Source organism: Phocoena phocoena, chromosome 10 (genome assembly GCF_963924675.1).
Source record: "Phocoena phocoena chromosome 10, mPhoPho1.1, whole genome shotgun sequence".
Lineage (NCBI taxonomy): Eukaryota > Metazoa > Chordata > Mammalia > Artiodactyla > Phocoenidae > Phocoena > Phocoena phocoena.
In genome coordinates this window covers 97499170-97517684 of record NC_089228.1, presented here as the reverse complement: position 1 = coordinate 97517684, position 18515 = coordinate 97499170, and the positions used below count along the sequence as shown (strand labels likewise).

Below are 18515 nucleotides of genomic sequence, written 5' to 3'. Positions count from 1 at the left end.
AACTGTTAGGAACTTGGAATTTTCTGCAGTCCAGCTCCAGTACTTACTGATTTCCTTATGAGTTATACAAACCTTATATTCTGGTTTAAGGAAAAAGACATTTATTTAGAGGCTCAATTATAGGCCTACATTAGATAAATGCCCTTATCATTTCTCTCCCATTCTAGTTGTCTTACTTTTATCAAAGTGCGCAATTACTGTAAACTTGAGCTTTATTCTCAACAGCTTCTGCCAGCTAATAAGGGATTTAGATAGGATTAAAGGAGATTAACAGAGAGGGCAAATGGAGGGTAAAATTTGTGTCTGCCCAATCACTGAGCAGATAACGTTTCCATGTCTTCAACTTGTCTTTGTAGAATCTGCTGTAACGTTATTACTCTAAGGCTGGCATTAACGTTTGTTAAAAAAAAAAAAAAGTAACGCCATAAAAACCATTAAGTCGTTTCAAAAGCAAAAGAGAAAAAAGATTTCAAACTAACCAAATCATACGTTTACAGAAATTAAAAGGGGAGCTTTTACAATGGGAAAACAGGATTCTGTGTTAAAAAATAAATAAAAGCATGGTGCTCTGTGCTAATATTCACAAACTTTTAAAACGAAGCAAAACCAAACCAAAGTAACCCACCCCAACGAAGAGATGGTACAGCCAGCTTTGCGTAGGCAGAAGGTGGCCGCCCTGCGGGGGAGGGGAGGGTTTGTCCCTTCCCGGTCACTCGGCGGTGAACAGGGCGTGGGGCCGATAAAGGAAAGCCAAAAGGCTGGAAAGTAACGTTTGCCTCCGCCACTATTTCGACTGAACGGGTCGTTTTTCTGATTAAAATCACTCCGATAACTTTGACTCTCTTTATGAGAATTCCGTTACAATTAGAACAAATGCCTGATCATTTAAAAAGATTATCTAAACACAATCACATACATTTCTTTCCTTTTAGAATTGAGATTACAAACCACCAAAAAGCCAGTTTTATTGCCTCCCCTCCCCCGACTCCAGCCCTGTCCTTAAACTGACCATGTCTCAGTCTTATTTGTAGTTAAGAAGCAGTTTTCGTTCCCAGACGCTCTGATCTTTTCTCGCAAACCGGGACTTTTAAAAGACTCCCGTCTGCGGGCAGGGCTCGTCCCCGAGGCCCTGCGTGTCCGGCCGCAGCGGGCAGGTGATCCCCTGACCCCCCCGCGGTTGGCTCGGCGTGAGGACTGGGGGCGCCCGCTGGTCCGCCCTGTGCCGGGATTCCGCTTTTACCTGGGAGTCATTTGGGAATGCACGAATGAGGACTGAATTTGGACCCCGTTTCTCTTTCTTCTTTCTCCTTTTCAATTTTGTAACAGTTTTGAACTCAGTTCCATTGCCTTCTCCAGACCTGATCCCGCCCCTCACTCCTAAAAGTAGCGTCCCCTCCAGCCTAAGCACTAAAGGGAGCGGGGGAGAGCAGGGGTTGTGGTGGGAGACGCTGGGGTAGAGGTTCGGGGGTGCGGGTCCCTCAGACTGATGGATTCCCGCCGTCATCCTCCAACCCAGGACTGACCGCGCCGTCTAGGAGCGCAGGAAAGTGGTCGAGGGGGTCTCGGAGCGAACCGACAGCTGTAGGAGCAGGTTGACCGCCTCCTGCCCGCCCCGCCCCTCCCCGAATTCTCCTCCCTCCAGTCTCTCCCACTACCAGTGTCCAGGCCCCTTCTCTCGGCGGAGGTTGGCGCTGGTAGGACAGGGAGCCGAGGGGACATGCCGGGCCGCTTCGCAGGATAGGCTCGGGCTGGGTCGGACGGAGGGTGGCGGCCCAGCTGCCCGCTCGGGATTACCTGTCACCGCCGGCCGCTTACCTTGTTCACTCCCTTGTCAAGCTCTGGCGTGCTGTGTGTTTCATCTCCTAGGAAACCGCGGGGATGCTCCAGCTCAGCCCGCCCGCTTACGCCCCGCCCACGGGGCGTGATCGAGCCGGAAGGCCCCGCCCAATACACACACGCCCCGCCTCCCGAGGGGCGTGGCTTCTGGGGACACCTGGGTGTCAATGGAGTTAGCGCTCTGTGCCGTTTAATTTGGGGCTTGGGAGAGTCCTGATTACATTTGTAGTTATTTATTGGAAGTTGGTTTGTTTGCTCTTTATTTTGTTTGCTCCGATTCATTCTACAAAGTCTTGATTCATTGACTCTTGTTCCCAGACTTGTGAAGAGCAAGTGGAAGGCTCCGTTTGCCTCCTGGTCCTTGTATTTGTCTATACATGAACTGCCTGGGGAAAAACTGCACTGGGTTGCAAGTCCAGTTGCAATCCAGAGCAGCCAACTCCTCAGGTATGTGTCATCTCCATTTTCACTTATTCGTTCAGAGTACTTACTCGTAGCAGTCACGTTGTTAGATCGTAGTGATCCCAAGGTAAATGAGTGAATGTGTGAATAAATGAGTTGTGAAAGAAGGGCACACTTGTGTTATTACCAAAAAACAAACAACAACAAAACTCAATTGGCTAGCAAAAAAAAAGCCCATAAATCAAAAGCATGAGACGTGGGGTAGTGATGTACCTATTAGTAATTATCCATTAGGTGTCACGCTCTGGACCTGGCACTGAGAATAATGCCAGGGTAGCAGGACAGACATGTTCATGGTCCTCTCACAGCTTAAAGCGAAAAAGACAGGGGAAGTAAGAAGCATAAGTTAGATCATGGAGGTCTTATATGCCCAGTTATGAAGCCTAAGCCTTATCAGGCAGTAACTGGGGAACCAGTGAAGAATTTTCTACGGAGGAGTGATATGTTCACGTTTGCATTTCAGAAAGATCACAAAAGCAGCAGTGGGTAAGGTGGATTTCAACAGTGATTGTAAAGGCAACAGAATAAAAAGGAGGCTATGGCAATCGATCAGGAAGAAACGATGAGGATCCAACTATAGCAGCGAGGCTGGGAATAGGACAGAGAGGGAGAGAATCCAAGGGATATTTAGGACTTAAAAGTGACAGGACCATGTGGCTTAGATGAGTGGTGTCATTCCAGTGCTAGGATCCTCTGCACCTGCCTCAGGGTGATCCCAGAAGTTTCAGGCAGAAGCCAGGGAGGGCTCATACCTAGGAGATCAAAAGACATTGAACCCAAAACACTCAATTGGAACTTCAGCCACAAAACATCCCTATGGATAACTTTGACCATCTTGAAGGGCCGCAGGACAGGGTTGGGAACCTGAGATCTGGCCTGTCTGTCAAGAAGCAGGTACTTCACTGCGTTATGTTTAAACAGATTATTCAGTTCACTTCGTTCCTTTTGCAAATAAGTCTAGAGTCTGTCTTGCTTCAGAGGAAGTCATAAATTATATCCTCTCAAGTGTGTTTGCTTCTGTCAAATGAATTTGAGGAGCTGATCTTTATCAATATGTTTCTAAGTCCAGCAACTTTGTTTATATGTTTTATTCACTGACTTAGAAGATTCTACTGTAATATGATATATCATCAAATTCCTGCCCAAAATGAAGTTTGAAAGCTCTGAAATAAAAAATTTTAAATACTAGAGGGACATCATAAAGACAAGTGACTATTGAAATTAAAATTTTCATTCCCAGCTTTTTTCATTTCTTAAAATGCATACTTTTTGATTTGGGTTATGATGGGACATTTGGGGGAGGTTAAGTTTAAAAACTCAGGAAATCAATGCAGCTTTTTAAAGTACAGGAGGTAAATGTAAGCTTCCCATTTTTAAAACACCACACAAATCTTTGATTGATAAGTATAATTTTTAATTGGCTTCATACGGATGGAGACTTTAGAGGTATTTATTTAGATATGTTTGTATTTTATTTATTTATTTGTTTGTTTGTTTGTTTATTGGCTGCATCTCCCGTGGCTGGCAGGATCTTAGTTCCCCGACCAGGGATTGAACCTGGGCCCCTGGCAATGGAAGTGTGGAGTCCTAACCACTGGAGTGCCAGGCAATTCCAGATATGTTTTAATTTAAATATCAAGGTTTATGGGGTTTTTTTTTTAACAGAAAAGAGTTTGTTCTCTTAGGTTTACCAGTTATTAATTAAAAATTAGTCCAATTCACCAAATATTTCAGTTCATGCTCGTTTTTTGTTTACTTGTGAACAGTCTCACAAAGCCTAAGTCTTGGGTGAATTAGGACAAGTAAAGTACTTTTTCCTGAGGATAAATGTAAAAACATAACTGCAAAGACTAAGTGGCAAAGGAGAAGGAAGCTGATTCACACTCCAAGCTCAGAGGAAGTTCAGCAGTTGAATGTTTTCGCGGGACTCCGGAGAGTGGCTGAGGTGGAGCTGAAGAAAAGAGGCTTGGCTGAAAGTCTGTGAAAGAGGCAGACCCCAGGTCTTATCCTCGAGCCCGTCCAAACGGGCGATGCCCCTCGCTAGCACAGCAGAAGGCTGGATGAGGCAGCTGCTGAAAATAGGCAGGTTAAGAAAGAGAGTGCATTTTGAACGGTGAGACCCTGGACCACTTTCTCGGCTTGGCTTCCAGAAAGATGGCAGCTGGCTCATGCTGTAGGTCATAGATTAGAACAGTACTTTCTGGGCAAGCGGATTCGAATAAGAAAAAATCCTGCAGGTACTGAGAGTTGAGTCCCCCGGATTGACAAGCCCCATCCAAATAAGGACTGTGACCACTACTTAGGGCACCGGTTCTCAAAGTGGGCTGCTCGTTGGAGTCAACTGGTAAGATTTACAAGAAATACTCATGGCCTGTGTCCCACTCCCGAGGTAATCTGATGTCATTGGTCTGGGTTGCAGCATGGGCTTTGGAAGGTTTTAACAACACCCCAGATGATTCTAATGTATGGCCAAGTTTTAGAACCATTAGTTTAGGGAAGATATTAAACCTGTTTTTCACCTTGCCCAAATTCTGGTTAAATAGCTTTGTATAACCTACTAGTAAAATACGCCGCAGTGTTCATGGCAGCATTATTCGCAAGAGCCAAAAGATGGAAACAACCCAATACCCGCTGATGGATGTGACTGGATAAACGAAATGTGGTCTATACATATTATACAATGGAATATTATTCAACTTAAAAAGGAATGAAATTCTGATAGATGCTACAATATGCATGGACCCTGAAAGCGTCATGTTGAGTGAAATAAGCTGGATATTTCATGATTCCACTTATATGAAATTCCTAGAATAGTCAGATTCGCAGAGATGGAAAGGGGAATAGAGCTTACCAGAGACTGAGAGAAGGATGCATGGGGAGTTACTGATTAATGGGTATAGAGTTTCAGTTTGGAGATGAAAAATTCCTGGAAATGGATAGTGGTGATGGTTGTGAATGTTCTTAATGCCGCTGAATTGTACACTTAAAAATGGCTAAAATGGTAAATTTTATGTTATGTATATTTTAGAACAATAAAAATATTTAAACAAACGAACTAGGCCAAATAAGGACTGTGAGACTCTTAAGGAGATTCTGTGACTCAGAGGAAACAGGAACAATACAGGGAACATCTTAAAAGGCAATACAAACCAAAACTATAATTCATATTCTCCAAGCCATAAAGAGAAAATACTGTGTCTGTGGATGTAACAGGAAAAGGATCCTATAATAGGAATTGATATTCAGGGAATAATAAAGAGCTCTTAGAAAATAAAACTAGGGTAGCAGAGATCTAGAATAAATTAATAAAATAGTTGAAGATAAATTTAAGGAAAACTCCCAGAAATTAGGACAAAACAGCATATAGTTTTTTAAAACAAAACAAGAGAAAAGATTAGAAAATAAGAGGATCAAGTATTTCCTCTAACTAATGAATGTGCAGAAGAAAAGAAAGAGGAAGTGGAATCAAAAATCAAAAAACTAACACAAGAATAGCACAGAATTGAAGGACACTTGTTTCCAGATTCAAAGAGCCCACCAAACACCCAGTAAAACAATAGGGGGAAAACCCACACAAAGACACATCACTGTGAAATTTCAAAAAATTAGTGATAAATAGAAGATTCTATAAGCTTCCAAAAAGAAAAAACAGGTCACACACATGTGATTAGGGATCACAGTGGTAAATGATGCTGAAAACTGGGAATATATCCAAGCAAACAAAAAACTCTTAGCAATGAAGAGACCATAAATTCAATAGCTGCCCATTTCCACACCTCAACAAACACAATTCCAGATTTCTAACTTCGGAGCAACCTGAATTATATTGACAGTTTCCTCAATTTTCACATTCACTTTGAACCAAATGATATATGCTGGAGGAGTGTTATCATTGGATTTGATCAGTGGGTATCACTCTTGCTGGGTCATTTTAGGAGAAAGCTGTAACATCAAAATGTGCAGGATCGCTACGTATTTCTCTGCTCTTTGCATTACCAAGAAGGGGTGGGACATTAAGTGATCCACAATGTTGACCTTAGTTCATACTCCTTCCATCAACCTAAAGAAGTTTTTTTTTCTTTAAGTGCCTTGACATAATCCCAAAATGGATATCCATCTTCAAGAATATAGCAGTTTCTCACCAAACACTTTTAAGTAGGATTAAAGGATTTCTTTTTAGACTATTTGCCTCTCTCCAAAGTTATTTCATTTCTAGAGAAATGTTCATACAGAGGCTACTATTTTATTCTAGGAAATGCAAAGAATTTACTTTCTAAAAATTTGAGGCAAACTTTACATACGTTGAAATGCCAGACCTTAAGTGTACAATTAATTGGGTGTTTATAAATGTGCACACCTGTGTTATTACCGCCTGGATCAAGATATGGAACATTCCCATCATCCCAGAAAGCTCTCTTGTGTCCCTCAACAGCCAATCCCTACTCCTTTTCTCCACAAACTTCAACTGATTTCTATTATCATGTATTCGTTTTACCTATTCTTGAACTTCATGTAATTGGAGTCATAGAGGATTTAGTCTTTTGTACCCTGATGCTTTTGCTCAACATGGTGTTTTGAAACTCATCTGTGTTGTTGTGTTTATCTGTAGTTCATTTTTGAAATTACGGAATAGGAGTCCATCATATGAATTTACCGTCATTTATTTGTTCATCTTCCTGTCAATTGACATTAATTAATATAAATAAAGCTGCTATGATAATTCCTGTTCAAATCTTTTAAATGAAAATATGTTGTCATTTCTTTTGAGTAAACATGCAGGAGTGAAATGGCTGGATCATAAAGGAGGTGTATGGTGTATGTTAAACTTTAAACGAACTACCAAGTGGTTTTCCAAAGTAATTGTACCATTCAACAATTTTACCAGCAACGTAGGAGAATTCAACTTTGCCCCACATCCTTGCTAACATTTGGCACTGTACATTAAAAAAAAATTAGCCATTCCACTGATTGCAAAATTTCTCATTTAGTTTTCATTCACATTTCCCTGATGACTAATAATTTTGAGACTCTTTTCATGTATATATTAGCCATTCATACGTTTTCTTTTGTAAAGTGACTATTCAAGATTTTTGGCCATTTTTTATTGGGTTGTTTGTCTTCTTCTTACTGATTAGCTTGAGCTCTTTATATATTCTGCATACAAGTTCTTTATCAGATATATGTTTTGCAAATATTTTCTCTTTGTGGCTTGCCTTCTCATATTCTTAACTATGTCATTTGATGAGCAGAGGTTTTAGATTCTGATAATGTCCTATTTATAAGTTTTTTCTTTAACAGCTAGTGCTTTTCATGTTCTAAGAAATCTTTGCTTACCACAAGGTCACAAAGATATTCTCCTATGTTTTCTTCTTGAAGCATATTTATACTTTTAGCTTTTACATGTAGGTCTATTAACCAACACAGATTAATTTTTTTCTGTATATGTGGGAGTTGCAGTTTATTTCCCCCCCAGGTGGATATGTAATTAATTACATTAATTTAAAAAATATATTTATATTTATTAGCACAATTATAATGATCAATATTAATATTTAATGTTCATTATTCACATATGCTAATATGTTAATATAACAGATTATATACAACAAATATTTAACGTATTACATTCTAGCCACTCATCTAGGTAAGTGGATCATATTTTTATGAGTTTGAAAGGTTATTTTCTTTTTTTAAATTATTTTTTAAATTGAAGTATAGTTGATTTACAAAATTCTGTTAGTTTTAGGTGTACAGCAAAGTGATTCAGTTATATCTATTTTATATATGTGTGTATCTGTTAATCCCAAACTCCTAATTTATCTCTTCCCTGCCTTTCCCCTTTGGTAACCATAAGTTTGTTTTCTATGTCTGTGGGTCTATTTCTGTTTTGTAAATAAGTTCATTTGTATCATTTTTCTTAGATTCCACATATAAATGATATGATATTTGTCTTTCTCTGTCTTATTTCACTTAGCATGATAAACTCTAGGTCCATCCAGGATTACATTAATTTTTTAAATGTTAAGTCAAAATTATAAACCCCACTTGAAAATGATGTATTATCCTTTTTATATGTTGCTGGGTTCAGTTTAATAATATTTCCATAAGAATTTTTCAGTTATGTTCATGAGGTATATTGATCTGAGTTTTTTTTTCTTGTAGTGTTTTGTCAAATTTTCATATTACGGCTGTGCTAAACTTGGGAAAGCAGTTAGGAAGTGTTCCTTCCTCTTATTTCCTGAGAGAATTTGGGTAGACTGATATTAGTTTTTCTTTAAATGTCTGATAGCCTTCAACGGTTTAATTATCTAGGCCTAGAGTTTTCTTTGTAGGAAGGTTTTTAATTACAAATGCATCTTCTAAAATAATTATAGGGTTATTCATAATTTTTATTTCATTTTGCATCAGTTTTGGTAAGTTTCTTTCAAGGAATTTTCCTCATTTCATCGCAGTTGTCTAACGTGTTGCCTTCCAGTTGTCATAATCTTTCCTTATATCCTCTGGATGCCTATAGGATGTGTCTTTATCCTGCCTTCACTTTTTTTTTTTTTTAATTTTATTTATTTATTTATTTTTGACTGTGTTGGGTCTTCTTTTCTGTGCGAGGGCTTTCTCCAGTTGTGGTGAGCGGGGGCCACTCTTCATCGTGGTGCGCAGGCCTCTCACTGTCGCGGCCTCTCCTGTTGCGGAGCACAAGCTCCAGACGCGCAGGCTCAGTAGTTGTGGCTCACGGGCCCAGTTGTTCCGTGGCATGTGGGATCTTCCCGGACCGGGACACGAACGCGTGTCCCCTGCATCGGCAGGCGGACTCTCAGCCACTATGCCACCAGGGAAGACCCTGCTTTCACTTTTGAAACACATTTCTGCTGGATATAGAATTCTGGGCTGACGTGTTTTGTTTTGTTTTTCTTTTGGATATTTGAAGATGTGATTCTGTCCTCCATTATTTCTGATAAGTCAGAAGTTATGCTTATTATTTTTCCCTCATTTTGTCTGAATATTTTAAGATTTTCTCGTTATTTTTGACCTATCAACTGTTTGCCCATGATGAGCCCAGGTGTGATTTTCTTTGTGTTTATCATTTTTGAGATGCACTGATCTTTTCGAATCTGTCTGTTGTTTTTCCACCAGTTTTGGGACATTTAATAGAGTGATGATTTTTGTTTTAAGTAGTCAATTATGTTACTGACTCATTTGTGGATGCTTGGTATTGCAATTTTTTTTTTTTTTTTGGCTGCTCGGCTGGTGGGATCTTAGTTTCCTGACCAGGATTGAACCCAGGCCCCTGCAGTAAAAGCACCGAGTCCTAACCACTGAACCGCCAGGGAGTTCCCTGGTATTGCACTTTTTAAGATGGATTTGTTTTAGTTTTGCCATTAGTTTTAGGGTACATTCTTTGGACCTAGGATATAAACTTTACTCCCTACGGCCCTTCTAGGGTTTCGATGCAAAGCCCATGGTGTTTGCCAGGCCCAACTTGGAGAGACTTAACTCCTCACTCTGCCTTCCTTGCAGCCGGCAGATGAGACGGTTGCTGTGTTTCTGCAGCTTTTTCAGCTGTTGCTTTAACAGTCTCCTTGGAATCTCGTCTATGCAAGCACAGGTCAGGGGTCAATTTAAAGTGAATTTGTACCTAGATTTAGGGGGCTTCCTCCCTGTGGCTTCTCTTTTCCAAGGTTCCTCCCTCAATTTCCAGCTGCTCTGGCAGCCCCAGACTCCATCCTCTGACAAGCCAGAAACACTGGGTTCTGCTCCGGTTCTAGCTGCCCCGTGTTGTGTGGACTGGGATGTCTCCTGAGGTGAGAAGCTGTGTAGACATGGACCACAGCCATCGTGGTTCCCTTCCCTCCAAATTTCCTCCAATTTCTACTTGACTTTGGCGATTTTTCTAAGGCCTTCACGTAGTTATGCTTTATATTTGTCCAGAGTTTATAACTGTTACCTGAAGGAGAGTTAGTTCAATACAAGCCACTCCACCATTTCCAGAACTAGAAATTCAACAATTTACTTTTGAGTGTTGATACTTCAAATATTCCAGAGCAATATTGTATTCTGTGACCTTAATATTCCTATTTGTATTTTGAAGGACTGATGTGTAGATGTGTAACAGCAAAATGGCAAAATATATATTCTGAGTCTCAGCATAACATCAGGATTGGCGGTGGCTTAATGTAATCATTATTTGGGGGAGTCCCTCCTATACATCCTCATCCTTGTGCTTTCCATAAATTGTTTCGTCCTCAAATAATAAATTTTTTAGTGGTTAAACCTTAATTGAGACTTCCCTGGTGGCGCAGTGGTTAAGAATCCACCTGCCAATGCAGGGGACACAGGTTCAAGCCCTGGTCCGGGAAGATCCCACATGCCGCGGAGCAACTAAGCCCGTGCGCCACAACTACTGAGCCTGCACCCTAGAGCCCGTGAGTCACAACTACTGAGCTCACGTGCCACAACTACTGAAACCTGTGTGCCTAGAGCCAGTGCTCCACAGCAAGAGAAGCTACCGCAATGACAAGCCCGCACACTGCAACGAAAGAGTAGCCCCCGCTCGCCACAACTAGAGAAAGCCCGCGTGCAGCAATGAAGACCCAACGCAGCCAAAAAATAAAAAATAAATAAAATCCTTTAAAAAAAAAAACGCTTAATTGATGTTTCTTCCAATTCTCCTTACAGGATGGAGTGTCGAAAAGAAGTGTGTATATTTTTAAACTACCAGCATATTCCTTATCAAAGATTGGCAGCATATCCTTCAGTACTTGATTCCTATCAAGACAAGGGCTGACCTAGCAGCTTCACGGTTCTTTAAGACTGCATTTCACATTTGAGCTTTTCCTTTCCTAGGAAGATAAGCATTCTTGAAGATGTCATTGCATAGCCTTCTCAGAACTTCCAACTGATAATATTTCGTAAGCCTAAAATCAATAGAGAATCTCTGAACTTCTTAGTACTTAAGATCAGCAACAAAATACTTGAAAGACAGAACGAGAAAAACTTAACACTTGTATATATCCTATTTTCCCAAAAAAAAGCGTTCTATTAAAAATATCTTTCAAGGGCTCCCTGGTGGCGCAGTGGTTGAGAGTCCGCCTGCCGATGCGAGGGACACGGGTTCGTGCCCCGGTCCGGAAAGATCCCACATGTCGCGGAGCGGCTGGGCCCGTGAGCCATGGCCGCTGAGCCTGCGCGTCCAGAGCCTGTGCTCTGCAACGGGAGAGGCCACAACAATGAGAGGCCCGCGTAACGCAAAAAAAAAAAAAAACCAAAAAAAAAACCAATTGACGTATAGTTCATTTACAATGTTCTGTTAGTTTCTGTTATACAGCAAAGTGATTCAGATATATATATTCTTTTTCAGATTCTTTTCCATTAGTTTATTATAAGATATTGAATACAGTTCCCTGTGCTATACAGTAGGACCTTGTTGCTTATCTATTTTATATATGGCAGTGTGTGTCTGCTAATCCCAAACTCCTAATTTATCCCTCCCCCCCTTTCCTTTTTGGTAACCTTAAGTTTGTTTTCTGTGTCTGTGAGTCTGTTTCTATTTTGTAAATAAGTCCATTTTTATCATTTTTTTTAGATTCCGCATATAAGTGATATCATACGATATTTGTCTTTCTCTGTTGGACTTACTTCTCTAGGTCCATCCATGTTGCTGCAAATGGCATTATTTCATTCTTCAAAAAGTATCTTTGATGTTCCAAACAGAAGGGTTAGTGGGTCAATGATTGCTACTGTGTTATATTCATGAGTAATTACTAGGTAATGATACTTTACATGTGAATAGCATTTTACAACCAACCAATTACAAGTTTGATTGTATGCTGATGATTCCCAAACTTGTATCTCCAAATCTGTGCCTCCATCCTGTACTTTAGACTCAGATGCCAACAGCCTACTCAACACTTCACTTAGAAATCTAAGAGTTTGAACTTAACATGTTCAAACTCAGTTCCTTGCCCCACTCCCTCCTTGCCCCACTTCCCCAAAGTACTCCCCCTTCAGCTGTCCCCAACTCAGTTGATATAGATATATCACCACTGCAAATGTCCAATTAAAAAAAGAAGAATTCATCCCTTACTCCATTTCTGCTTTTTCTAGAGGGAGGTGTGTGTGCCACGTGGCTTGTGGGATCTTAGTTCCCCAGCCAGAGATCAAACCCGTGCTCCCTGAGGTGGAAGCATGGAGTCCTAACCACCAGCCCGCCAGGGAATTCCCCATTTCTACATTTTAGAATTGATTTCTTACTTAGTTTAGAATTTCCCTTGGAGAACACTTGAAGAGTAAGAGGTAATTGTGGGAGTTCAGATTATATTTATCCATTCTTTTCTGGATTATTTAAAGTAGGTATATTTATATTTTTGAGAACAACTTTTACATTTACAGTCCAAAGATTACTCTAGAAACTCAAGGTTTTGGAATGCCTGATGTTACTAGCCAGCAGCCATTTTTGATTTACAATCTATTACAAATACCTGAGAAATCACCTTGAAATTATTTTCCTGGCATTCGCACAACTGATACAGGTCGCTGATAACACTTGTTATTATGTCACCACTTGCTCCGCCCTTCAAGTTCAGCAAATGCTTGGTATAACATTTCCCAGACTCAAGGCAACTTGTCCTCATTAAAGAAATGAATCTCCAGGGTCTCATGACAATCACGCGTATCTCTTCAATATTTTCCACCAGCAGTGCAGAGTGTAGAAGAATATCATTTGCTACCAAATAGTAGCAAAGTAAGAGCTACAGATGACTATGGTGAGGTTACCATGCTAATCAGTAGACAGTCTTACATATATTAACGTTGCATATTATTAGTTCTCTTTTCTTCTCCACATAAAATATACTTTAGTTTTTTAATGCATAATCTGGTCTAATCTTAAATTATGCTAATTAAATTTTGTCCAAACAAACCAAGCCTTTAAAGTCTAAGTATTCTAAGCTGTGTTTTATGTTTAGGCAGTTTGTAAGTCTGGCCTGAACTTTTGTCCAGAGGGAATCATGGAAGAATACAAAACAGGAGATGTGTGATGGAATCGATATTTGAAATGTTGGAGTCTTACCATGTATCTTCCTTCTAAGGATGTCCTGAGTCGCAGTCTCAGGGATTCATGGATTCCAGGATCCATGGAAAAGATTCTATGATAACAAACCGCTTTTGCTTAATCGGATGCGTTTTTCTCCAGTCTTTTCCTGCGTGTCTTAGGTGGGTTGCTTCTAAGCAAGCTTCTAGACCACATCCTTTTTTCTGGCCCACAGTCACTCTTTATTTTAGGTTGTAAAGTACGTTTCCCATATTTCTGTACAAATCCTCCAAATAATTTAGAACCTCTGCCCCTGAATAAGAAGGAGAGCTTTCAGTTTCCCTGAGAGGATGGAACTACAGCCCTCAATTCTTCCCAGAAAGGAACTGCCTTCCCCATGTTCACTGAGGTGCATGGAAGGGCTGGGTCCAAATCCCAGCTCCCTCTAAAAAGCTGTGGGAGCCCTGGCAGAATCCTGTCTCGACTCACTATTTTCAGTTATGTCTGAAGCCCGTGACCCTAAATGCCACACTATACTACAGTCCCATCTCTGCTGGAGGTGACTGCAAATATTTCTAGATTTTATCATGTCCCATCTGAGTCTTTTCTTCTAAGCTAAATATCCCTGGTCCCTTTAATCCATCTTTATCAAGTGGGATGGTTAATTTTATGAGGTTACTGGCTAGGCTAAGTTGTTTGGTCAAACATTGTTCCAGATGTTTCTGTGAAGGTGTTCACAGATGTGATTCACACTTAAATTGGTCGACTTCGAATAAAAGCAGATTGCCCTCCATCATGTGCCTGGACCTCATCCAGTCGGTTGAAGGTCTTAAGAGGAAAGACAGAGGTTGCCTGAAGAAGAAGCAATTTTGCCTCAAGACTGGAACTAGGAACCCTGCCTGAGTTTCCAGCCTGCTGCCCTGCAGAATTTGAACTCAAGACCTGTAACATCACCTCTTGCCGGAATTGCCAGCCTGTGGGCCTGCCTTACAGATTTCTGACTCGTCAGACCCCACAATTGTAAGCCAATTTCTTAAAATCTCTCTCTCTCTCTCTCTCTTTCTCTCTCTCTCTCTCTCTCTCTCTCTCTATATATATATATATATATATATATATACTCATCTAGAGATATATCCTATTGGTTCTTGCTAAATTTGGTCCAAGCACCACCAGTCTGATCAAAATCCTATACAGGAAAAAAATGCCTTTAAATAGGACACAAGCAGGACATAAGGTTTTTGATACATAGATAAGGACATTTTTGTCCTAGTGAAAGGCTCTGCTCTGTCATTCCTTTGTGCCTGGGATTTTGCTGTCAAAGGTGAGACCCAGGAGGAGGAATATTTATTTTTTACTTTTTTCTTTTTAATTTATTTTTTGGGTGCGTCAGGTCTTAGTTGCAGCACACGAGATCTTCGTTGGGCACGTGGGCTTCTCTCCAGTTGTGGCGCGGGTTCCAGGGCACGTGGGCTCTGTAGTTTGCGGCTCGGGGGTCTCTCTTTGAGGTGCACGAGCTCAGTAGTTGTTGTGTGTGGGCTTAGTTGCCCCGCGGTATGCGGGATCTTAGTTCCCCTGTCAGGGATCAAACCCACGTCCCCTGCATTGGAAGGTGGATTCTTTACCACTGGACCACCAGCGAAGTCCCTATTTTTTACTTTAAATAGACCTTATTTTTTAGAAGGGTTTTACATTTACAAAATAATGGAGAAAATGGTACAGAGTTCACATATGCCCTGCACCCAGTTTCCCCTATTATTAACATCTAACATTAGTGTTGTATATTTACTATAATTAATTGATACTTTTTTTTTTTTTTTGCCACACCGCGAGGCATGCGGGATCCTAGTTCCCACACCAGGGATCGAACCCGTGTCCTCTGCATTGGCAGGAGGATCCTTAACCACTGTGCCACCGTGGAAGTCCCTGGGGTGCATCCTTGACACTAGGATTGTTAAGGCTCCCCAGGTGATTCTAATGTGTAGAGGGATGTTGTGAACCATAGAAAGAGGCAGTGAGAGACCATTTATCACTTTCTTTTGTTGTTTGTAAATTCTATTTCCAGTGGTTTTCTTAGCACAATGTCTCACAGAATATTAGTTAAAATCATTCCATAAGATCCGAAAATTTTGGGGCTTCCCTGGTGGCGCAGTGGTTGAGAGTCCCCCTGCCGATGCAGGGGACACAGGTTCGAGCCCTGGTCTGGGAAGATCCCACATGCCGCGGAGCACCTGGGCCTGTGAACCATGGCCGCTGAGCCTGCGCATCCGGAGCCTGTGCTCCTTAACAAGAGAGGCCGCGACAGTGAGAGGCCCACGCACCGCAATGAAGAGTGGCCCCCACTTGCCACAACTAGAGAAAGCCCTTGCACAGAAACGAAGACCCAACACAACCAAAAAAAATAAAATAAAATAAAAAGATCCTAAAATTTGAAAAGAATTCTGTTAGCTTCTCCAACAGATGTTCCATAGAAACAGTTTGTCAGAGGTTAGGTTCAATACTTTGAAGTTCTTCCAGGTAAGTATATCAAGTCTACTCCAAGACTATGCACTATTCATGGAGAGGAAAGAATGGTTAGCAAGTGAATAACTTGTGTTTCTGTTCAGTGCCCCGTGGCAGGTTGAGTCTAACGGGGGACTGTTGAACACAGGGGTCACCTCTCAGCCTGGCCTCACCTCCTTTGCATATCCTCTGCTCTCAATAGCTGATATAGTCAGGTGTCTGATTGAAGGCTTGGGCTCAGCCCAGTCATGAGCTGGTCAGAACAAAGTATGTCAGAAGCTTTGGCTGCTCTAATTTACACCGGCCGCATTTGAAGGCTGTAAATTAGGAATCAAATAGTTATTACTCATAACTCATAATGAATATTTCATATTAGTAATATAACATTTAGGCCCTTGTAAGTTCCCTACTTCCTCTCATTCTCCACAAAACTCTTTTGCCCCCTAATAAGATCAGCTTTTTAGAGCAATAGGTATGACCCAGAGTCTAAATCTTCCTGCGCCTTCTTCAGGTGGCTCAGTTTGCAAGAACTCATCTGTGCTACCCAGACACTCTGCCCTGGAACCTGGCTCCTTGGAGGATGGCGTGGCTGGGGCCCCCAGCCAACACTTGAGGTATGTTCTGTCTTCACCCCCTCCCCTGGGATCAAGTCCCACAGCCTGGCTTCTGAGTGTTGCCCACTGTCTGGACTCCTCAACACTGGGGTTACACTTGCAGATGTCCAGCGTCACACCTGGGCTTGTTTGCCCCATAGGCTCCAGCTTTATACAATCTTGTTGTCATCACCATTTCCCGTTTTCAGCTGAGTCAGTTATTTTCAGCCCCCTGACCCCTTGCTCTAGGAAACTATTGTTACTGAGTCCAAGCTCAGACTGCTCGCGGAGTGACAGGCCAATAAATCAAGGTGTTAGGGCAAGGAATAGCGACTTTATTCGGAAAGCCAGCAGACAGAGAAGGTGGCAGGCTAGTGTCCTAAAGAATCTTACCCAAGTTAGAATCCAGGCTTCTTTTATACTAAAAGAGATGGGAGTATAGCTGATAGCTGCAAACTTCTTGGGGTCGGCCAGACCCCAGAAAGGATGTGATAGTCCTTTGTTCTAGCGGTTGTCCAGGTAGGTCCAACAATAAACCTCCAACATGACAAATGTTATTCTCTGTTCTGCAACTTTTTATCTTTGTGTGAATGAAAAATGTCATACCTTTAAAGGTGAAGCCTGGGAGACAGAGCCTTGAGAATGGGCTACCCCATATATTTCAGGCTCTAGGCAACCTTCTTTTACAAAGGTGCAGAGCCAGCATGACTAGGCACAGGAAGCAGAGCACAAGCTCTCAACCATTTGGATGATTTTTATTTTGCATTTGCATTTTGCATAACATCTGCGCTATTATTTGCTTAGTACTTTTCCTTACGTTACCTTGCCTTAAAACAAAAACAAACATTGTTTTGCTTTGTCTAGGCAAAAGTATCCTGAAATCATAGGTTTGATGTGCTATTTATATCTTTCCCTATTACACATTAACATAAATCCATAACTATTAACATAAAACATTTGCGGACTGTCTAGAATCATCCTGTAACCCAGAGCACACTTGTACCACACTTTGGGAAATGCTTACCTCAGGGCTTTGCCTAGAGTCTGCTTACTCCCATCCCTGCCCTTTCTACCCGCACTGCGTGGATCCTTTGCATCCAGTGTTAGGACATAAATACTTAGAAGTAATAAAACTCTCTACTTCATGCCAAGTACGAAGTACGAATGGGATTGCGAAGTACGAATTGCGAAGTACGAATGGGATTTCATGGATAAATAACTAATCAAAGCTAACGTAATGTGGTGCTTAAAAGCAGGGTCTCTGGAGATGAAGTCAAATTCCAGCTCTGCCACTTACTGTGAAAACCATTTGGCCTCTCTCAGGTAGCTCAGAGGACTGTTATGAAGATTAAATGAATTAATACATGTTCAGGGCTTAGAACGGTGTCTGGCCCACGTAAGTGCTATATAAATGTTAGGTATGATTAGAAGCTGCAAGTTTTGGCAATGGGAGTCTAAAGAACAAAGTAGTCCACGAGTGTACTAGGCGTCCTTTCCTTTGAGAAAAAGTTGGCTAGGGAATAGGCGTGTGATGATATTTATTTAATCTTGTGGCCAGTACTGCATGTGTTTATTACATCAGTGTATGAGGGCTTTCTGAATCAGGTGAGCGGTATGTAAGGCTCGAAGATTTAAAATGGCATCTGATTTACTGCCATTTAGTTGTGCAAATTGGGTATTCTATGCAAATTTGAGGATACTCCTTCCCCCACTCTCACACTTCCCCCGTTCTCAAAAATTTATTTACGTAGTTTGTTTTTATTTGAAAACTGAATATTTTCACTAAGCACTGGGAGCTGTGCAAAAGTGTGTGTGTGTGTGTGTGTGTGTGTGCACGTATGCGTACTGTTTCAGAGAGGCTTTCCATTATCAGCACAGCAAATCGTTTTTTCTAAAAGTCCAAAACTTAAATAAACTAATATGTTTAATCTATTATAACAACTGTTTCCCAGGTTATAATATGAACACTTTTTTCCTATTTTTGTTTTGAAATAACTCAAGCATCAGCTACATTATTTTTAAATGTCTTCATCATGTTTAATTGAATAACATTATCAATTACATTTATGAGGAGTAACAAAGGAACAGTAAAGCTAAAT

The 18515-nt window shown here is 41.1% G+C and overlaps 1 protein-coding gene across 1 annotated transcript in view; it reads right to left on the bottom strand.

The window, feature by feature from the left end:
- MAK (male germ cell associated kinase) overlaps positions 1–1813 on the bottom strand; it is a 48113-nt gene extending 46300 nt beyond the window's left edge. Inside the window, exon 1 of the mRNA XM_065884823.1 lies at positions 1656–1813. The gene's annotated coding sequence lies outside the window, so the exon portion shown is untranslated. The remainder of the gene's footprint in view (positions 1–1655) is intronic.
- Positions 1814–18515: the final 16702 nt, after the last annotated feature.